Raw genomic sequence first — 23,610 nt, forward strand, 5'->3', positions numbered from 1 at the left:
TTCAGAAATAAAAACACTACAATACAAGAGGTGATTCAGCAATAGGAACATGTGAATTCAACTTGAATGAGATCTGATGAGGTCAAATTATGAACAAATGTGATATTTTTATTTCAGTTTTGGACCCTGGAAATGCAGCATGTAGAGTGTGTTTATTTTTTCTTTGTAAATTTGAAAGATCTTTTATTATGTTTTGGTAGCGTTAAGTTACTGAAAAAGGTTTAGAGTTAGGCTGACAGTTGCAATAAAATAAAAAAAGAAAAGGTGTGGGTAGATTTTTGGGCAGAAAGTATCACAAATATTCTCAGGGTCATCCTCTCCTGGTCCTCTGCGTGTAAATCTTCGCGGTAGAATGAAATATGTCGCTTAGAGCACCAGCGATGTTTTGGAATTCAACCCGCATTGCAGAGCTACAGAGAGGCTTCAGGAAACAGTCACATTCCTGTAAACACATGTGGAATTACCAGGGCAAGCGCTCCTGGTCGCCAGCCTAGCCAAATATTATCTCACAGAGAACAATATCACACACACCCCTCCACTGCAGCTATTGGCTGAGAGGGAGGAAGTGATGTACACCGTATTGACTTTTCATTTGCGTCTTGCTGACTCTTTGCTGACAAAAGGAACTGAACCACTTCCATCTCCCGAACCTAAAGAAAACAACCGCACTCCGCTGAACATGATTCAGCTGCGTTTTCTTTCACATTTGTTTTCCCAGAACGCATTGCAGTCGCTCGAGAGCAACAAACGAGAGTCATGCGCCGGTTAAAGAAGCTAAACGATACTGGCGCTATTATCACAGTAATGTACTGTACACTGCATTACAACTAATATAACCAAATGAGGCCTACAAATGACATAGCCGCTCACGCAAATGGGATCCATGAACATAATAAAACAAACATTATCCGTCTATTCCTGCCGATGGCGACACATTAGCGTGTGACCTTTGTAACATGGACATTCCTGTCGAACAATACTGACCGTCCTCTGCTATTTGTCTATCCATAAAATGTGTGCCTGAGCCTTCTAGCACCTTGTCAGTCATAAAAGCAGGGGGAGGGGAGGGGAGGGGAGGAGAGGGGAGGGGAGGAGGAGGAGAGTATAAGGAGAGTGCCATTACCAGTGTTCTGGACCCGTGTCTTCCCAGGGTGAATAATTACGTCTGACATGTCGTGAATAGGGAGGGACATTATCACAGTGATCCTCCATACCCCCTCTGTGTGTACCCTTGTGCGCGCGCACACACACACACACACACACACACACACACACACACACACACGCGCACACACACATTAGGGCCCCTTTGAATGATTTAGGGGGTCTGTTAATAATGCAAGGGCTCCTAGAGCTAATTAGGTAAGTAGCAGAGGGCGCCGGCTGTGACGCCTCAGCTCACTGATACAAGCTGTAAAGGAATGAAGCATGGACTGCATACTCGCACACAGAGTTTGGGTTTATGTTTCACCACACTCCAACCCATATGGGCCTGATTCCTTTCAAAGGGAGTAGATACAATTCTCGCCTTATATTAAGTTTCATTATTGATCACGGCGCAAAAAGTGACGGCCCGCCGCAGCGTCTCTCATTCACATTCATAATTAATTATTAAGTGGATCAGAAGAGGTAATAGGTAACCAGTCTGTATGCTGTGGCCCTTGGATATTTTGACAGGCAGCATAAGAGGAGGTTGAAAGGTAACAGGCATCTCTGCGCTCCAAGAAAATCAATACAAAGTGATTATCTTGAGAGGGAACAAGTGGAGAGCCAAGGTGGGCCGTGTCACGTGTACACAATCTCTCTCCCTCTCTCTTTCTGTTTCTCTGGCGCCATAGCTGTCAGCCCTGTAAGTGCAGCGTCAGGGTGATTAGAGTGCAGTGCGGCCCCAGACAGAGCACAGCCAACATCCAGACAAGCCCTCCAGAGACGCCAGCGCCACAACAAGACTCAGCCCAGGGTCACAACTACTTTGTCAGCCTCCCTGCCTGCAAGACGTGCCCCTTCAATGAACAATCACAAATCCTAGTGAGAGACGCAGGGGTGATGATATAGCTGTTTTATGATACCTTTAGGCTAAAAGCAATTATATTTAAAAGGTATATCCACCTTAAACCCAAAGACACATTTAATGACTTACCTGCTGGTATGTAGTCTGCCAAAGGATTTATGTGCCAACGTTTTGATATATCATTACCTCAACCACAACTCAGTAACATTTGAGGTGTTGATGTATTTACCATTTTGTATTTAAGAAATAGTTAACTTAAAAAAAAATGTTTGTATGTACAGAGAACAGTCATTCCAGTAACCTCACTGTTGTGCTAGATAAAGTTAAAATATTGATTCACATCTTTCAGAGTGATTGACACATGGTTGTATGAAGTCACTGAATTAGGTTGTTTCTTTGTTTTAGGAGTGTCAAAAAAAGGCTATTTCACTAACCCTGCTGTTGCTAAGCATGCACAAGGAGCAGCTTAAAATCCTGCCATGCTGTAAAGAAAAGACTTGAAAAGTTAAGGAGAATAAAATCGACTTTAGTTAGGTTATAAATTTTGTCCAGCAGGGTCGTTGTTGACGATGAGAGGACGCTAGTTTCATGTTTTGGGTTTCACTGACACGATGAAGTATGAACGTTTGACCTTACAAATATAAACAATGACGCTAATAAAAGGATCCGTTTCGATCCAAATGCTTCAGGCAACACAAACACACTTAGAGAAAGATGGCGCTGTTTTTGATTTAAGGAAGTAAGCTTCACACTGGTTACAGAATTTTCGAATTCCGCTTCGGTTAATTAGTAGAGCAAACGGATAAATTATAACATTAATGTTGATCATTTTAATACTAGGGAGAGGATAAAGGTCGAACATTTACTATAAAATATGTATTAAAGCACTACTTACAGTATGTCAACTGTAAGTAGCCTATTATACGTCAAGCTCACTCCTGTAGTGTCACTATAGAAAGCAATGATGCCAAAAATAAACTCACTTCAGCTCATTATTCCTTGTGGATCAGATGGGTATTGTTTTCCAGTTCTGCCAACAAACTATTCAGTGACAGGGGGGAAATGTGGCATCGACATGGAAAAAGTTGAACAATTTAGAAAAGCTGGAAACATTTCTGCTTATTCTTTCTTTTAATAACTTTCCCCGTTTTTTGCCTGGCACCATGCTCTTTTTTTTTTTTTTTTCTCCGTCTTAAAAAGAAAAGCCCCATAAAACTGCCAATCTTTCTGACATTGTACCTATAAATAAGATATGATGTGTTGTTCAAAATACAAAGTGTTGAAATCATCAAGACATTAGCTGTGGGAGTTGAAGGTTGGGAGGGGAAGCCTTACAAGGATTTCCACTATATAATCTTTCTTTCTTGTTTTGAACTTTTTTTTTCCTTCAAGTTTGCTGTAGTGCACACTTGTTGACAGATTGCTCATTAGTGTGACACAAACTTTCAGCACCGTCTGCAGTTTGTGGAGTTCACCACTTCTCTCCTATCCCGCTGAAAAAGGGAAAGCTAGCTCCACTGTGCTCTACCTGTATGTGGCCTTAGGGCTGACAGTATCTAATCACAGCTTCAACAGGTGAGGAGGGGAGATGCTGCAGACAGCCTGGCACCATGTGGAATTCCTATGCTATCAAAATGTAGATCAAACCACACACATACAGGGTCTATAGTTAAGATAGTATCACTCGCTGCTACGATACTAAATACAGTAAATAATGGAGATCCAGCACACCTAGGCAGCACACTACGTTAAACGGGAACATTTACTGCTTGTGTCACACTAACAAGATCTTCCATAATTTATTATAGTTTCAAGACAAAGACATAGTGATCAGAGATTCAGTCAAGTATACACAAACACGGTTGCATTACTCTTTATTCATTTTCAATGTGATGTTTCTTAGCAGCGTTTGAAGTCGTTTGACCTCGTCTTCACCTCCACCGCACAGAACCTCGTCAGACATAAAAGCAGTCGGAGGGGGCAGAAGAAGCCAAACCTCCTCAGGGGAAGGAAAAGCAGAGGAGTGGGAGGAGAGGGAAGAGGAGGAGAAGAAGGAGGAGAAATGGTGTCAATGTCTCTACAAAAGTCTTCTTATCCTCAAGATATCAAAGAGCGGTACTCCCTGCATAAAATATTGTCAGATTGATATGACTCACCACAGGAGGAGCTTCTCCAATGCCAGAGATAAACCTCGACGGGCAGAAAGAAAGAAAAGGCAGTACAAGGATACAAATAAGTGACCTTAAAAGATGTTCTGATATTATTAAAAAATAAAAATGAGGTCCATGGTTCAAGACAGAATGGTACAGAAAAGAAATAACTGAATAAAATAGTGGAAAATAAAATTCTGTTTCGTAAAAATAATATTAGAGTACTGACCTAACCTGTATCTCAGGCAGCAAATCTTGGAACTCTTCTAACTTTTTTTATGTGCTTTGTAAAGAGGAAGTATTTAGGATGTGGGCCAGATGGGTACACACAGCGCTATTGTATGGTTGACAGAGAGATGACCTTGTTGCGCCTGTTTGTGCGTCTGTGTGTGTGTTTAATCAGACAGAGAGGGGGGATTAGAGACCAGGCACCTGGCAGGTGGAAACAGTCTGTACTCATCTGATGCCCTCCTGTCCTTCTGTTCTCTCTCTCTCTCTCTCTCTCTCTCTCTCTCTCAAACACACACAAGATGTAAGTTCGTCATAACCACACTGTCATATTATAATTCGCATCTCTGATTAAGATTATGAGGCTTTGCTGTGATTTGTTATTTTTCATCCCAATAAAAGATAGAGCAGAAATTACCAAGCCGCATATTTCTGCATAAGTCTTCATTTTACAGGATATTTTTCTGTAGCCAGGGAGTTCCGAATTTCAAAAGTGAATAAAAAAGATTAGAAAAGACAACTGTGTGCTCATGGACTTTAGGATGGAGGGGTTGAGTGGAGATAGCTCTCTCTAATGTTTTAAAATTGGACTGCAGTACCAATTTTAAACGCTACATGTCAGAGGAACATATTGTCTCTTTGAACACTTAAAGTTAACAGATAATAACAAAAACAGAAAACATGTTCCCCATTCCTGACATGTACAAAATTCTAACACATTGAGACATTACTGACCAGCATTAGGCAATAGTCTGTTGTGTCTGAGGGCAGTGAGTAAAGCTTGTTCAGCCAGCAGGTCTGTTCACAGTCACATTACATCAATCAAAACAAAAGTGACGCTTCGTTTCAGTCACAAACCAGTGGAAGCAGCATTTTCCATTTCATTTCTCTATACTACTTTAGGATTCTTCCTACAGTAAGTCCTATGTGGAGTGGTTTAGAAAACATATAAGGTTAATGTATTTACAAAAACATCAAGCTTAAAGATCATACAGCTCCATCGTGACGCCTGTTAGACTTCCCAAAAGAGACCGAAGCACCCCATCTGATATGTCCCTCTCAAAGATAGCAGCTTGTCAGTGTTAAGTTACAAAAAGTTATGACCCTAAATAATATCGGGCAGATTCTTTTAGATCGATTATGGCGTGTACTCTTCAGAAGAGAGGTGACATCACATGATGATTAGAGCAGGTCAAAGAGAGGAGCAGAAAGGTGGAGGGGACAAATAAATCGCAATGTCTAATGGAGTGTAGGAACAAAAGGGAGATGAACAGAAAAGTGAATCATGACTGAGAGGTAAGGGGGGGGGGGGGGGGGGCACATCTAAAATGCCGGTGAAAGCCAGTGATCGAGGAGGGGGTTTTTTTTCTGTCTGCATTGGGAGTAAATGGCTCTGCAGGCGCCTGTCACTCTGAGGGCCAGCATGGGACGATCAGCGATGATGACGGGGGCACGGACCTGTGTCAAGACGTTAAACCCGGCTGTCACTCAAACCACTCTGCCCTATGGGATGACACGGATGGGCCTTAATCCTGCTGAAAGAAAGAGAGAGAGCGAGAAGGTCGAGGAGGAGGAGAGGAAGCAGGCGAGAGAAATTAGACAATGAAAAATGAAAGAAAAACTGGATGAAAGAAGATAAAGAATGTGAGTAGGTGGAGTGCACACTGACTATGTATGTAAGTTATGCACCAAGGTCATTGAATTTAAAAAATAAGGTCAACTAAACCAACATGCGATGATGTAACTAAAGTTTGCTCCACTCTGTAACAGTGAGTGTAAATTGCCTCCATTCACTTTTGATTAAGGTGTCACCATGCAGCAATCTATGGAAGGAAATGACATTATTTGATGTCCCACTCTTTAGCGGCAGCAACATGACGTCGTGTGAACTTGTTATTTGACTGCCAGAAAGGCCAATATGAGTCAACCAAATACTATCTTGGACCGTAACCCTTCAGGCCTCCTGGGAACACGGAGGAATGACCAGAGAACGAGCACATTGGAGCACTATGAGGGAAAAAAGGGACTCAGTCCCACAGTCAGGACTCACTGGAGCTCCGGCAAGCTGTTTTCAATTAGAGCTCACTGATTCTCAATGTTGGTCTACCGCATCATTTCAAGTAAATGCAACCATAACTTAAAGCCACAATGTTTGGTTTGGACATGAGGAAATCTGTGCTTCTTTCCTCTCTCTTGTCACTGGAAGCCAGCGCAGAATCCTCAAGTGTGCATTTGTGTTGTAACTACAATATCTTACTGCAGAATTGCTTGATAGGTCTTTCTTTTTTTACAAAGAACTAATGTCATACAAAACTAAACCACTCAACTTCAGCAACTTCCAAAAATGGATAAAATGCAAATATGCAGGTCCAATACAATACACTTAAATTCATTACAAAGTCATTAAAACTTTGCTTCAAATATGCTCTTTTGGTCATGGAAAAGCAGTCAACATTATTCAAGGGCTGTTGATTTCTCTGTGGTTCCTGACCTTGCCAAATGCCTAGAAGTAAGACCAGTAAAAACCCTTCAGAAAACAAGGAAGACAATTCAGATAACTGGGGGTGCGATACAAGTTATGGGCTTGGAAAATTACATAAGAAAACAATATAAATGTCGAGCTAGGTAGCAGTTGACAAGTGCATATTTTTGCACTAAATGGAAAAGTAAAAGGAGAAAATAAAGATTAAGGTATTTGTAGGCATTTTCCCCCATTATCAGACAGGACTGTTAAAGAGAGACAGGAAATGTAGATGCATCATCAGGATGAGGGTTGGGTCTTGGGCCACTGTGGTGAAGAGATTTAATCCAGTTTAACGTATACTTCTTTCAAGGAGGTGCACTTTGTGGCAATTATCACATGTAGTATATTCTCAATGAAGTCTGAGGTGACCATGGTGGCTGGTGGCATTCTGAACAGAAATATCGGAGTCAATATTGTCAAGATGTATATGTTATATTTACATACAATAAATTAAAACACTACCATTTCAATGCGAGAATTTCACACAGCTTCCATTTCAAGCAGTGTTGTACAAGTGGGTGCTTATATTCACACATTCCCTGGCTTACTGGTCTGGGTCACAATCCAAGAGTGCAGATTGACCAAAAACCTTTGATCTGGAGATCAGAGTCTGAAGCGTGTTGTTTATGCCAGAAATATTTGTATTTGTACAAAGTGTGTACATGCATATATCAGCCTTTGTATCTGTGGGTATAATAGAGAGACAGACAGGTAGAGAGCCAGTTATTGACACCTTTCAGGGGACAAAGTGAACCAAGAGAGGAAAAGCCAATGATCTTTCAGGGGCCCAGATGTACAGTGTCCCTGAGGTGACAGAGCTGTGACCTGACACTCCGACGTCCCAGCATGCTAGGCAGATGTGGGTCAACCGACATCTGTTTCTCACAACAGGCTGGGCTCAGCTCGGCCCGACCCGACCCTTCTGCCATATTCATCCTAATAACCACTCCCATAATCACCAGGGATTATTCTAATATTAGTGAGCACACACACACACACACACACACACAGTCAAACAGGGACTGCTCTGATTAAGGTATAGTGCTCCATATGCTTTTTTTCTGAGGGTTTTGGGTGCAGATTTGTATGATTTTAGCCTTTCAGTGAAAAGCCTTGAAAAAGCCAGCTTAGAGAGGACTAAAGAGAGTCCTTGCATAAATAATATTGGAAAATAGCCTATGTAAAGGGGGGGGGGGGGGATCACACTGGGGTGAGATGTGGATTGCAGAGCAGAGGTGCTCCAACAATGAGAGCACTTGGTGAGGCTGCTGCACTGCTATCTTGTAGTCCTGCGTTGAAGTGAGACGGCAGTGTGCTATTCAGTGTTAAATAAAGGAGGGATTATGAACCACTGATAGGATGTGTGAAGCAAGATGGCACACTCGGCACACAACAGGACTAGAAAGAAACACAGCAGGGGGCTGTCAAGAAGGACCCCGAGTGAACGGGGAGGATTACCATATAATGATGAAAGATGATGAAAACTGATGAATAGATTGTTGGCGCTTTAGTGATGGGGGCAGCAGGACTCAGGCTTGACATTTGATGTGTGGATGCCAGAGCTCAGAGTGAAGAAATGTTCACTTCCAGCTTTGATTATTTCTGACTGATTGTTTGTTTTAGCATTTTTTGATTAGCCTCATTAATAGTAAACTCATTACATTCCCAGTAAGTTTATTTTTAGCATGGACTTATTTTTCTCCCCCCCTTTCTCCCACTCTTCTTTTTTCCTTAGAGGTCTATTTGTGGAAGTCATGGCCTGCTGGTGTTTACGACGCTCACTGGGCCCCAACTGCTGGTCTTTTTCTCCTCAAACACACGCACACACACACGCAAAACATGCACACAGTTGCTACTTACTGCTGACACTCAACTTCATTCTTTGCTGCAGCTGCATCTGTTGTCACCATGGAGCCCTTGTTTATTACTTAACCCCCCCCCTCCCCTGCTCACAAACATACTCACACACACAGAGGCTAAGACAGAGAAACAGGCAGGCTGCGACTCCCCTCTGTGTTTGATTTGGTGTTATAGGACCCATCGGATCACAGCCCCGAGCAAGCCGGGGCCCATATGCACAGACACACACACAGCAGTTGGCCTGGATGGATGCAGCAGGCCCATGCTAAACACAGCGCCATAAGCGGCGCACTACATAATCACCCCCAGGCTGGTCTGGATAATGACATTTGTTAAGGCTTTGACTCAACCTGCGTGAGTTAGGAGGCCAGCCTGGCAACTTTTTCCTTCTCACACATCACTGATAGGTAAAAGCCATGCAAATGATACAAAGAAAAAGCAGAAGCATCTCGCTAATTAAGCAAAACAAAGAAGTGTTGCAAAGTGCTGGGCATGTGCATGTATACTTGTCTGTGTGCGAGTATACAGGGCGTTTGTGAAAGGCTATCCTGGCAGGCAGGTTTTTTCACAAGATGGGGAATCTGTTATGCAACATGTGAGAGCCCGCTAATACTCCCCGAACAGCCTGCTCCTCCTGGCCACCTCTCGGCCTGCACACACTGACACACACACACACACACACACACACACTCACGGTACACAAATACGCACAAGCTCACACACCTCCTGGCCATCTCTCAAGCCACGCATGGCTACACACCCAGGTGGCCTTAATGGGTTTAAGAGAAGTCGGAGATCCTCTTGCGCTTCTGTCCAGACCTGAGCCCTCCTGTCATCTGTCGCTGCATGTGACTTCACAGAGAAACGTGTGAGAGGTCAAGAAATCAGGGAGTAATCAAAAAGCACCAAAGCCTTAGCCTTTCTTAAGCCAATCGGTAAACCATCCACAGGGGCGCTGCTTGTCAACAAGCAAGGTATAACAATAGGGAACCGATTGCCTATGGAGGCCAATTTAACAGCACTTAATATCAGTTAAAGTGTTCACACTTCATAACCAGTAAAACAAAGTAACAGGAAAAAAACATGATCAGTGCCAATGCCAGTTTACAGTGTCAGATCATTTGTAAAGTAACGGTGATGAATAGCTCTCTGAGGGGCGCCCTTTGAATCTTTTTGCCTGGGGCCCCAACAGACTCTAGAATCACCACTGACTATGCATAATCCATCTTTTATTCTGGTCAAATAGAGTTAACAATGGCTGAAACAAAGATGCTCAAATGTTATTGTATTTAAAAAAAAATGTGGCAGTGCAACTCATATTGACTGATATGACATTTAACACTTGGCAGTGGATACTTTTGGACCCTCCTCCAGCAGCTCATCATCAACATAAAGGTCATTAGATGACCTATCAAGGTCTGGGGGCTGCTCTCGCTAAGCTAACTCTCTGCTGAATAACTCAGCTGGTTGGCATATGCTGACAGGCTTCCAGCTGAGTGGCTCAGCCTGTCATAGACTCACAGACACACCTCCACACAGAGCCAGAGGTCCTGTCCCAGATGACCCCCAGGGGATAGACTTCAAGCAGTCTGCTTGTGTGCGTAATTCCCTGAACTTACATATGCTGCTGTGCAAAGCTTCTCTGATTAAGACTCAAGCAGAGCAAAGGCTGATATTATTTCCCTTGCATTGCCAAGCTTCTTTTCAATTAGTTCACCCTTTTTAAATGTGAATAGAACTAAACCCAGTTGCACTGAAGTGATAGAAGTGCAAGGATGTTAACCAGTCGTCTAAACTTGCAGAGCACATCATTCCAACCCTGAGAGAGCGTTTTTAAAGTGGCTGCTTATCAGTAGCAGTTCGGGCTTGTATCATTTGTGCCCACAGCATTTCTTGCCATTTGGCCCCGGCTTGGTATTTGTGACAGCTTTGATGTTCTGTGAAGCTTCAGGGCCTCTTTCTCTCTCTGCATCCACAACTGCACAATAAATACTTTGATAACAGCACAATCTGTAACTCGGGCAAAAACAAATAACACAGCGGCCCTTTACAAGAGTTCCTTTGTCAGGGTTTGGTTCTGGATTCGTGAACCGAACAAAACAATTGGTTCCAGATTGAGGCAAGCTTCTGTTCTCCCCAGAGGGATGGTTTAAATATATCAGAGGAGAGAGAGAGAGAGAGAGAGAGAGACGCAGCAACAACAGTGGAAATGGTGAGAAAGCAAGTGAGGAGGACAAATGAGTGAAATGGAAAAGAATTCCATCACGGCTAGTGTGGGAACATTTAAAGGAATGGTTGCAAGGATGGATGATAAAATCTACACAACGGAGTTAAAAAGTGATCAGGGAGAAACAATAACATTTATCTTTAAGACAATTTCAAGGAAAATAAAAGTTGAAGACTGAAGTGAAATTTACACCAGAACATATTTATATAAAGTAATGTGATTGTCCAATGGGGTACCAACAGATAAAAAAGTGATACACACATTACATTACATACCAAGCATTTTGTTTGATTTTTAAAACCACAGTTTCCCCGGCAAGGTCTGTGCACCCTCCATCACTTTGAGCCACGGTTACAGTCTGCTGTAACCGTGCAGTTTGCTGTCTGCATCCTTGATTTAAAAGTTACTCTCTCCATCATGTTCATTCCTTTAACAACTAATTGCCAAATATATTCAGGGACCTCTTTTAAGCCAGTTTAATCTTGTTATCTTTGTGGCTGCTACAAGAAGTAGATGTTATGAATATGTTATTACTGCTATGAGTAGCTTTTGGGATGGCCCAGAGGATGACCAGTTAAAACCCCCCGGGTAAGTGATGGCCAAATACTTTGCAAAGTGAGTCATATATCCTGTCCAAAAAGTTTTCTAACCGAGAGGAATTCCCATAAATATAAGCATTATTTCAGCATTCTTCTCCCAAGATTCCTTTAACACAATATTTCGGTCAAATATGTCTCTCTCTGGAATTCTCTCGACAGTTTTGCATTAATGAGATAATTGATTTGTTTGCATTAGTGACTTTATTCATGCGTTTACTTATTTATTACTTTCTATCGCTGAAGGTCAACATCATGTATATCAAGCAAAACATTTTCCACTGTTTGAATGTATGTTCCTGCAGAAAAAGTCAACATGTCAATGTCAAATGGACCTGTCAAATGAAGTTTGATAGAAGCTAGATGCTTTTAGAACTGGTTCTAGATAAGAGCATACAAGAAAGAAAAAAAACATTTTATCTTGTATGTTAATTTGTATTTTAGACATCTTGGGGATTGTTTGAAGAATAGCAGGCATAAGCCTGGAGGAGATGGTACTTGTTTTAAATTTAAAGTGTAAACAAATTGTCATTTGAGGTGGCGCCGATAGCGCAGCGGCAGCGCGCGCACCATGTTGCGAGGCTTTGCTCCTCGCGCGGGCAGCCCGGGTTCGCGTCCGGCCTGTGGCCACTTTCCTGCATGTCTCTCCCCACTCTCTCCCTGTTTCCGACTCTATCCACTGTCCTATCAATAAAGGCAAAAAGGCCAAAAATAAACCTTAAAAAAAAAAATAAAAATAAAAAATTGTCATTTGAGCATCCAAGCTAATGCTAAGGAAGGATGTTAGCTCTACTTTCTACTTCAGGCTATTTAGTGATGCTACAAATTACCTAATTAGATGACCTAATTGTTTGTGTTTACTATGGTCTCCCATGACTTACAGTCTGCAACAAACTATCAAAGTGAAAGTTTCTTCAATTTCTGTTCTTGTTCAATATTTCTTACCAAGTTAACTGCATTAATTAAGACTATGAGAGATTGCTGGTTGCATTAACAAGCTACCTTGATGAACCCAGTATCTTCTGACTCATTACCAACAATGAGGAAGAAAAATGTGTTTGAGTTGTAAACCCTAAACCCAAGGAGAATATTATGATGGACTTTAGAAAACAGAAAGATTGAAATAAAACTTAAAGACTGTAAAAAAGGGGGAATCATTTTGTGAGAAAAAAGCTAACAGTAACTCTTCAAGTGTACCATTTGTAATATCTGTGGCTAAAAAAAAAGTAAACTAGTTTGAAGGTGCAGGAGTGTGGGTGTGTAATTGGTCTGATGTAATCAATCAATCTTTATTCGTATAGCATCAGTTCATAACATGCTCATTGTAATGTTACAAAAAGCAGGTAAAAGACCTTACTTATTGCTGTACTACAAGGACCCAGCTGAATCCATCATATCATGGCAAGAAAAAACTGCCCTTTAACAGGCATGGGGAATATGCCCGGTGATAAACTACACTGGGTATGTAAGGGGATCTTTCAATCCAAGATGTGCCATGGATTGACAACTTTTCTTGTTGTAGTGGTCATATGAAACACACTGGTAGTCCTTCATACCAAAATCGTCCGTTTTTTGTATTTGTTGTTGTTTTTCTTAGCAGGAGAGAGTAAATCAGACTTATACTTGATTTGTATTGTGTTATAAGACACTCCATGCTCTTATTCTCAAACACACACAAACACACTCTCTCTTAAGTGTGTGCTTCAATCTTGAGAGGACACATCATAAAGGACCTGGCAGGACTTAGGTATAGTTGCCTTCACACATATTCATGCATGCCCGCATGTATTTGGCCTTTATCATACACAGGCAATCCAGCTAAAAAGATTTTTCCCAAAAATAAAAATTTACAAGGCTACACACATGCTCTGACACACAATATCACACCACCACATTTCACACCTACCCATTCACACCCATTCTTTGCTATGTAGTGGGACCATCAGAGAAACTAATCACATTTAGACAACCCTGACAAAGTAGCAGGAGCAATTCAGGGTTAAGTGTCTTGCCCAAGGACACATTGACTGTAGGAGCTGGGGAGCGAACCCTCAACCTTCTGATTGAGAGACGATGACAATACAAACTGAGCCGCAGTCGCCAGGATGACAGAAATGGATCAGTGTTAGAACAGGAGCACACGTCTCAACCATAGCCATGAACAATAAACACTTTAAAGGATGATAAGTGATGCTAATTCGACACGACAGCTATGAATTGAAGCATCAAACAATAAGGATTTGATGTCAGGCATCAATCAACCAATAACCTACTGGCCCTTAAAGTCGCTCAGATTTTATAGGACAATGAAATAGGAAGCTTTCTCCTCCCCAACATTTTCCTATACCTCCCCCATTCAAGATTGTGCCCTCAGACATTAGCAGACGCAGTACCTGTTTGGTCGGCTAATTACTCATAATCAGAGCTTCAGATCAGGGTGTGTGTATAGATCTTTGTGTGTGAGTGTGTGTGCAAGCAGATGCAAAGAGGTGGGAGGAACCCATTCTGCAGGAAGGAGGCTGCTGTCAACTAAATGCAGGCCACTTGGGAATGAAGACAAACTGCTGCTGTGACGTATAGGTGACAGTTTATGTGTGTGTGTGTGTGTGTGTGTGTGTGTGTGTGTGTGTGTGTGTGTGTGTGTGTGTGTGTGTGTGAGTGTGAGTGTGTGCGTGTGCGTAAATGTGTTCAAGTGTGTGTGAAGATGGACAGATCTCCAGTTGTTGTGTCCCAGAGATGAATCCCTGGGACATCTGACACCTCTTCCTGTTTGGACATCAAGCCCCCGAGGACACACACAGCTGGGGATGGGACAAAGCTGTATCCACACACATACACACAAACACACATAGTTTCGCCTATAAGTCCAATATATCAGCCTTGTGGATGACACATTCTCCTTTTCATGTGTGACGAGCAGCCCGTGGTCACATGAAGGATCAAACAGCAGCTGTGAGGAGCACACAGAGGAGCATCTGTATGTACGCGTGTGAGAATATGTATGCATGTTTCCTGTCAGTTCAGTCAGAGCCAAACAAGTTTCTTCTGACATCACCTTGTCGTGTCTGTACAGTTTACAGATAATGACGGAGACAGGAGAAAAAAAAATGCAACAAATCAGAGCAAAAGCACAGCTGCATCTCAGAACAGAAAGAATCAGAAACATTTAGAGACAAGAAAAGAACACAACAAGGTCTCACACCTGCTTTTTTTTAAGGACTTGAATCAAAATGCTTGTATTCCCGGTTTAGTTTTTTCTTCATTGATGTAAAAAAAAAAGTGCTTATCCTTGTGACACATTCAGAAGAACTCTTGAGTTGAGTTGAGTCTATTGAAAATACCCAGTCTTACCAACGTCCTAAAAAGCAGGCATAACAACTCACATTAATAGTCACATAACAGACTCTGTCCTGTATGTCATGTCCTGTAGCCTTTACAGCCAAGTAAGCAAAAAATCCTATCCACAAACTGTGCATTTTCTATTTTCATTGTTCAGGAAAGAATAACTGATTTAAAATGAAAGAAGTCTTATTTCAATTTGGGATAGTAACTTAAGGGCCTTAAAGTCTCCTTTTCAATGATTTAGTCATCTGTTGCCAGCTTCCAAACTCAGCCCCTATTGTTCAATCCATCGCTTTGGAGCTTCAGGTGTTGTCAGTGGTTTCTATAAATTGTTTTAATAGGTACCTGGGATTTATTTTTTCCGTGTGGTAATTGTTTTTGCAGTCCAGACATGCAAACAACTGAAGTGGGCACATAACACCAATATAAATCACTGTAAAAAATATTTTAAAAATCTGCTGCTTCAGTGAAGTGGCTGGAGGGCTTTCTGTAATGATCTTTGCTCGTGATGCGTCAGGAATATCTGACCTCTAAGATGCCAAGGATGTCAAGATTAACAGAATATCACAAACATTCTTGTGTCAGCAAGCTGTGTTAAAGCTTTAGCCTCAAGCACTTTTAGCTTTTAGTATGCCATAGCATTTTATCCACAATGTGTAGGATTTAATTGAAAAAAAAAGATAGGTTGCGATGCAGTCACATGGCATTTTATCTGGCCACGCTAGTAATACTAGCTTTGATGAACACACCTGTGAAAGACAAGAGAAACATCTTAGCCAGTCATTCTAGTTAAGCTAGCCTTAATGTGGGACTGGACATGTGTCGTATCGAGAAGATGAAGTGAAGAGACTCTTCTTCCTTATCGCTGGGCAGCAGGATTAGCATGTTTACCCGCTACTGTCGTTAGCAATGCTGAAGCTACAAACATGAACACAAATATAAACACTCTGATACAGCTAATGCGGATACTGTACATGCAAACACAGATGAATGAACACACATGTTGCATATGCATCATTTCCCCCACACACACACACACACACACACACACACGCACGCACCCACACATGCACACACACACTCATATGGATCCAGTACATTCAGCTGGGCAGGTCTTGCTTTGTGTGTTTGTGGGTGCTGAGGTCTGCACCCATCTGCTCCTGTGTGTGTGTAATCTGCAGCAGACAGGCTACAGCGCTTAAAGAGGCCAGACTGCAAACACTGCACTGGGATGAGACACCTGCCACAGGGCTAAGACCAGAGCCCTGACGCACAAACACACACAGATGGAGAGGCCACAGTTACCATGGACAAAGCAGCCACTCCATTACAACCCAAGCACTGCGACATTCAGGTGTTTTGTACCATTTAAACCAATGTTTCAATCCTCTGTGTGGATTTTTTTCTCCCAACACTGCAACCATCCGTCATAATTGGATGGTATTAGTCGCACATTTGACAGTTCCATCTCTACAGTGTTCATAATGCTTCTGGAGAGGAGGGAAAAATCTCTACTTATCCTCGTCTTGAAGTCTAGCTTTGAGCATCTGCTGTCAGAGTGTCACGTCTGAATTTAGCAAATGCCCAGGCACGAGGTGGCTGCGTTCTAAATGCCCAATGCTCAAAGGAGTGTCTGTCGTGCCGCGGCTCGGCGTGCCAAATCAGAGCTGGCTAGGAGCTCCCTATAGGCGAACAGATGGCCATTACTATCATTTATAACTTATTAGGGCCTATAATCCTACCTGCGTCAAACACGCCCCAACGCTTAGGACTGGCTCTCTTCTTCCCCCTCCTCATTTAAAACATTTCAATGTGCCAGAAAAGTCCTGCTCGCGATTTTCTCTGTCTTACTCTCTCTCTGTGTGTTTTTAATCTGCAAACTGCGTGGTTGACACATATGTGCAGGGATAATATGATATAGGGTTATCTATCTTTTAAATTAACAGTCAACAGATTGCCCCATGCTGCTGCAGAGCTGGAAACTGACAGTACTATATGGATATGAAGGTGCAACATGCGGCGTACAGTAAATTCCACCAACTGCAAAAAAAGAAAATATTTATTTCATAACATTGCACTGTTTTTGCCTATATGCCGCGACCATAGCAACAATAAACAACTCTCTGCTGAAATCATTATGTTTTGAATCCATGTTTCTGCCTGTGTTAGTCACCATAGACACACCCAGGACATAGACAGAGCCAATGGTGTGATAATTCACATTCTGCTGGATGTCTTGTGTGTTAACAAAGTCCTTCCTCCTACTTTGTCAGTCTCTCAGTCTGGCTCCGCAGAGGCAATCGTCAGTGATGCCTCACATTCACCACCCAAGCAGGTGTGGGCATTGACGTTTCTGCTGTGAACAGGCTGCATCTGTCATGTGGCAAAGCAGAAATAGCTGCAATCAATGTCCCCCTCGGACACATACACATTTTACACATCCTACACTCACACACACCACTAGCACAACTGTTTTCCAGGAAACAAAGATCCTGTGAACAATCATTGCAAACCAACTAGGCCAGCAGTTAGGGCGATCAATTTGCTCGGCTCGATTGGAGAGTGAACGGGCTGTTAGATCTCCTTGACGTTGTTTTGAGTTTTTCATGGGGTGCACAAGGCCATAAAGATCCCTGAACATTTGGCTGGACAAGCGAGTGGATGTCTGTCACCAAATGACCCTGGTTCTTTTTGAGGTTTCTGAATTTAAAATGCCTGTTGCTGTTGCAAACTGTTAGGTCATGTGGAATTACCGACAGGCCTCTACAGATAATGCAAAAAATGTTTGGTCTTGGTGTACAGTCTATGTAAAGTGTTTTGATGTAACTTTTGTTCGATAGAAAATGATTGATTGATTGACATCACACCCCTCAGGAGGCTCCATTTTGCAGTGGCTACTTTGTCGCAGCCATTTTGTTTCTCCGCCATTTAGCACTCTATTGAGCTTCATCTGGGGATGCCAAATGGCATGTGTGAAACCCCCCACCCCACCCCATCATTTGTGACCGATTGGATGACAGACAAATAGACAGGCAGACACATAGGCAGACAGAGAGACAGAAGGAAGGCAGATGACTGGCTTTGGTGAGCTTTATGGGGATGTGTGTGGAAAGACAGACAGACAAATGTGTGTCGGCAAACAGACAGACAGATAGACAGACAGAAGGTATGTATACATGTGTGTTTGTGCGTCCCTGTGTGTGTGTGTGTGTGTGTGTGTGTGTGTGTGTGTGCGTGTATGTGTGTGTTTGTGTGTGAGCGGATGTCAGACCAGGTTGTGTGTTCCTGCAGTGGCAGAGATGAGAGGGAGAGAACAGGAAGCTGCTCTCCTGGAGACAGATGGACTCCCATGCTGTGGACACACACACACACACACACACACACACACACACACACACACACACACACACACACACACACACACACACACACACACACACACACACACACACACACACACACACACACACACACACACACACACACACACACACGAACGACGAGTGACACACAACAGTACAGCCAGCAAGAGAACATATCAGAGCACGACTGTCGAAAACAGAAAAGATCTGAGCAACATGCGAGCCGAAACAGGCGTCACAGCAACACAGGAGGCACGTCTGATGAAAAAACAGATGAAAAATGCACACAAAAGTACACAAACAAAGACATTAGCTTTCCCTTCATCCATCACCTGTTTGTAAAGAGAACTTCATCCTATGGGATGATTACAACTTCTCATTGGAAAAAATCCCTGTTAAATTGCTAAAAGCCACAATGGAAAAAGGGAGATGCTTATTGACAAAAAAACCATACACAATCATGCTCGGAACAGGTGTTAATCCCACCAGTCTCAGGTATGTGGTGACAACCCTCTCACACCTAACTTGAGAGCTCTGGCAAATCTACACTATGTCAGGTTGTCACGCAGGATGTGTTTTATGTACACACTCACACACTCGAATGCACATTCTGCTTCATCTCCTAACTTTTCCGTCTTTTGAACAGACACACAGGAAAAGGGAAGGAAAGACGGAGCGAGGATGAGAGTCTGCACAGACATCGACTCCAGCAGCGACAACAGCAGTATCACACCGTGTGTTTGGGTGTTTCTGCGAGCGTCTGCGAATGTGTGTGTGTGCCCGGGCGCGTGTGTTAGGTGTGTTTCACAGGATTGCCAACACATCTCCTCACAGCGAGAGCCCTATAGGAACAGAGACATCTGTGGAGTGAAAGGACGCCAGCTTGCATGGCCGTCTCTGGAGGAAGAAGAGGATGGGAGGTGGAGGAGGAGAGGAGAAGGAGAGGAGGAAGAAAAGGAACGGGCAGGGGGATGGAGAAGCGAGCTACAAACCTTGTCTGTCAGACAATAATTAGAGAGGGTCCCGTCTACAGTTTCGATGGAGAAGAACATTTTGGATTTGAACAAGTTGCTCAAATCGTTTCTGAGTCCCGAAGTAAAAAGTGAAGTTTTAAATTGACTGCCAACTTCAAATCTTCCCTCACTGTGATTGTTCTGACAGGGGACACGCCAAAACCAAGTCATAATATAACTTATTTACCTCAATAATTTGTCCACTCCTCTGTCTGAATGCCGGTGGAAGACGTTCAACTCCCCTCTTTAAATTTGTTTTGCTTTCTTGAAAAAGCTGCTGTGCTTATTAGTAGGATGTCTTTTTTTTATGCAAAAGTTTCGCTCTCTTCATTTTGGCAGCGTTTCTTGGCTTTTGGTTGGAGTTTAAATGTCCTTGGCATTATTTCCCAAACACTTCTTTCAAATTCCACCTTTTAAATAGAGGCTGTTGTCACTGAAGCGGGCGGCACAGGTTGAACTCAGACCGTCCGCCCCCTGTCATTCCTCATTCTCTCTCCTCCAGATTCTGTCCTCTTAATAAAGGCATAAAAGCCCCTAATGACGCAACTCACAATATGTTATCTGCTATTAACCTCGAGTTAGAATAAAAATTAAGACTTACAGTCCTCAAAAAACACGTTTACCTTGATTTTATTAAATGATGATTTATGATGATGTCGGCTTGCACTAAAAAAAACCTGATAGTATTATTTTCAGGATTTGCTTCCTTTTAATGTTCATCCATGCTGTACTTATGACCCAAAATATTGAGTTTATAATGACAATGCCAAGCAATTTATGCATGTGATGTTAATGCAGTTATAAAATCATGAATAACAACTATCAGAATATAAACTGTACAAAGAACTGGCATAACAACCCCAGAAGTACTGTTTATGTCTGCTTTAGCTTTGGATTTGCAGTAGAGAATAAAAACTACCTCTATGATTGTGTACAAGTACATCCAGTGAATATCAGCACATCATCGGCAAAAGACCATTGTCAGTGTTGGCCTTCTTCGACAATTCATCCGTAACCCTGCAGAAGGAGACCTCTGCTGCAAAATAGAGCTGATGACAATACAAGCAAATGTCCTCCTTGTGTGTACAAGCAAGAGCACTCAAGCAGATGTGCTCCGCAGACCTTGGGAGTATAAGCCAGGGAACAGGACACAGGTGCACCTGCTCTCTGCTCTCCATGAAAGGTCAGCCAAATTGAGTGAGGGATGCAACCTTCCCAAGTTTGTGTGTAAGTGCATGTGAGCCAGAAAGGCAGCTAAAAGGGTAAGAGAAACACACAGGAAGTACTGAATTTGATCAGTAAACGTCCATGAAGCTCCTTTTTTTCCCCAGAATTTGTTTATTTCTTCCCGCTTTTTCACAACTTTTTGTCACCAGATGTTTGGGGGGGGGGGGGGGGGGGGGGGGGGGGGGTTGGGTTTTTTTTTTTCTAGATAGCCATCGTTGCCTCACGTGGCTCTGGCTCGGTTGCCAAAGTGCATTTCCAGTGATCTGAGCAGGTATACAGGAGAGAACATGTGCAGCCGGACTCGTGCCAGAAGAGACAGAAGGTCTGCAATGATGTTTCACTACATAGATTATGCAGATACCGTGGTCAGAACGAGGAACAGACAGAGGCAGGGAAGTAAAGGAGAGGGAGGGAGAGAACAAGAGGAACAGAGAGAGAGAGAGAGAGAGAATAGAAAACAAACAAACAGACAAAAAGAGGGGACAGAGACGGGAGCGAGAGCAGAGAAACGAAGCAAGTGTAAGCATGTGAGGGAGGACATGAGAGAGGGAAGTGAAGCAGGGAGTGTGTGTGTGTGTGTGTGCATAGACTACAGCTGGCAGAGGGATTCCCAGAGCCAACTGCCAGTGTAGTGGAGCTCCTTAACAACTTCACAGGACTCTCAGAAAGGAGCTTTAAAGTGGCCACATGGCCTGGCCAGCACAGCAGAGCAGAGCAGCAGGCTTTACTGGGTTCTGAACACACACACACACACACACACACACACACACACACACACACACACACACACACACACACACACACACACACACACACACACACACACACACACACACACACACACACACACACACAAAAACAAAAACACACACATACACATATATTCATGTACAAGCATTCACACACACACACACACACACACACACACACACGCTCAAACAAGACTCTTCCCGCCAGCTGCTGACAGGGACAAGAGTGTCCAGAGCGATAAATCTGTGAGCATGTGTGTGTGTGTGTGTGTGTGTGTGTGTGTGCGTGAGAGAGAGAGAGAGAGAGAGAGAGAGACGGAGGGGGGTTAGGAGAGGAATAGCAAAAGAGCAAAACGCCTCTTCCAGCTTTACATGCTACACAGAAGTCGCTGTGTAGCATTACAGCAGCAGTCATACGCCTGTCCTTGCTGCTTCACCAATGTTTGCCGTCCTCATACCTGCAAACTCCTTTCATCTGCTCAAAAGCTTCACAAAGCACAAACATGAATTCTACAACTGCTGTCTCCCTCCTCCTCAGTACCAGGAGTGAAAACATGTGTTACATACGATTCGGCAAAGCAGCTTGTACTTTTCTTTTTTTTTTTTTTTTTTTTTTCTCCGCCGTTTGATTCCTCTGATAACAGCAAGCAGCGGCTGATCATCGAATGTTTTTCAACAAGCTAAGCTGACTAGTTTCTGGAATCCGCCTGATCCTTGAAAGAAAAGGAGAAATTGGTTCTTTTTTTGCTCTTTCATTTGCCCGATTATCCCTCTCTTGAGATGAAGTTTGTGGGGGGGGGGGGTTGTAAGAGATGCCATCACACACCCTTTTTCTCTGTGTGTGGTGCATGGGAGATATATCCCCCTCTCGTGCTTTCTCTTTCTTTAAACCTCCACAAGACGCTTGTCTGTCTGGATCAGCAAAGTATATTTTCCAGCGACAAAGGTTTTTTTGTTTTTTTTTTGTCCAGCCAGGATCGCGCTCTCACCCTTTTTTCCCACCATCACTATGCTAGACCACCACTACACTAATGGTGGGGCATTAGCATTTCAAGGAGCCTCCATTAAGGAGGGCAAGAAAAGCTGCTCTCAGCGGGGGGAAATCCATTTTGTCCCAGGCTCCAACATCTGCTGCAGCCGTCCCAGCCAGAAGGACGCTCAGATAAAGCCGAAGAGCCCTCTGATTTACTGTAATGACAGACAGACAGACAGACAGACAGACAGACAGACAGACAGACAGACAGACAGACAGACAGACAGACAGACAGACAGACAGACAGACAGACAGACAGACAGACAGACAGACAGACAGACAGACAGACAGACAGACAGGATGAACATATGCAGGAGCGAGGCTGAAAAAAAGAGAGACAAAAACAACTTCTGTCTCATCTCAGTGTCTGTCATTTCCTCTGCTTTTCTACGTTTATGTTTCGAAGGGGGAGGGAGATGGGGTCATAGGGAAGTTAAGTTGCCAGATTAAGCTTTGCAAAGTGAAATCCTTTAGACTCAAAATAAATACAATATTAAGAAATAACATTTTTAAAATAGCAAAAGAAAAAAACAGCATAAAAACAGTCTAAGAGAAGTGGTAGGGAGACATCTGTGTTCATAATGAGAGACACTCACAGGCCGGGTGTCATCTGTTCCCACATAAACCCTTAAAAGACCTGAACCAAAAGGAGAAGACAAGCAAAGAGAGAGCGGCAGAGAGGCAGGCGGACGGAGCGACGCAGGGCCCTGATCCCTGCCCCATCTGTCCTCCTGCTTCTCCTCTATCTCCTTCATCCCTCCCTCTGCGGTGGTCTCCTGTTTGCCCCGGTCTAAACCTTCCTAAGTCCCTCACCGCGCTAAAGCCGGAACAGCACGGAGGTGAGCTGGATCGCACCCTGGCCAGCTGGGAGTCTGAGGTTTTAGCAGACGGATGGACAGATAAGCAGAGAGAGAAAACGTGATCGAAGGAGAGAGGGAGAGATTTCTAAACGAGGAAATCAGCAGCAGAAACTAGAGGTCAAAGCAGGAGAATAATGTGTTTTTTTCTAATCTTTGTAGTAACTCATGTGATATAATGACACTGTGCCCTTCTAATGACAGAGTGTGTAGCAATTACACAACCTTTATCCCCACCCAAATAGAGAGTATGTGATGTCATGGCGCCACCGCACAGATATTTTTATGTGCTTGTGCGTGGAGTGAGCTTGATAATAGCAGAGAGGAGCAACCTCTGCATTGCTGTGACATAACACAACATCACTGAGATGGATAATGACTGTTGCCACGCACTCTAATACAAAACAAAAAAAACAAAAAAAAACTTCGGC

General features: G+C 43.2%; 1 long non-coding RNA gene across 3 annotated transcripts in view; it reads right to left on the bottom strand.

The window, feature by feature from the left end:
• LOC306840567 overlaps nucleotides 1–23,610 on the bottom strand; it is a 47,099-nt gene that overhangs the window by 4,903 nt on the left and 18,586 nt on the right. Inside the window, exon 3 of one of the 3 annotated variants that reach the window (XR_013781349.1) lies at nucleotides 4,249–5,921. The exons of 1 other annotated variant lie outside the window; for it this stretch is intronic. This is a non-coding gene — a long non-coding RNA (uncharacterized lncRNA). Of the gene's footprint in view, nucleotides 1–4,248; nucleotides 5,925–23,610 lie in introns of those variants that run through there. One more of the 3 variants, XR_013781350.1, reaches the window with a different exon arrangement.

The sequence above is a fragment of the Symphodus melops genome (genome assembly GCF_947650265.1).
Source record: "Symphodus melops genome assembly, chromosome: 19".
NCBI lineage: Eukaryota > Metazoa > Chordata > Actinopteri > Labriformes > Labridae > Symphodus > Symphodus melops.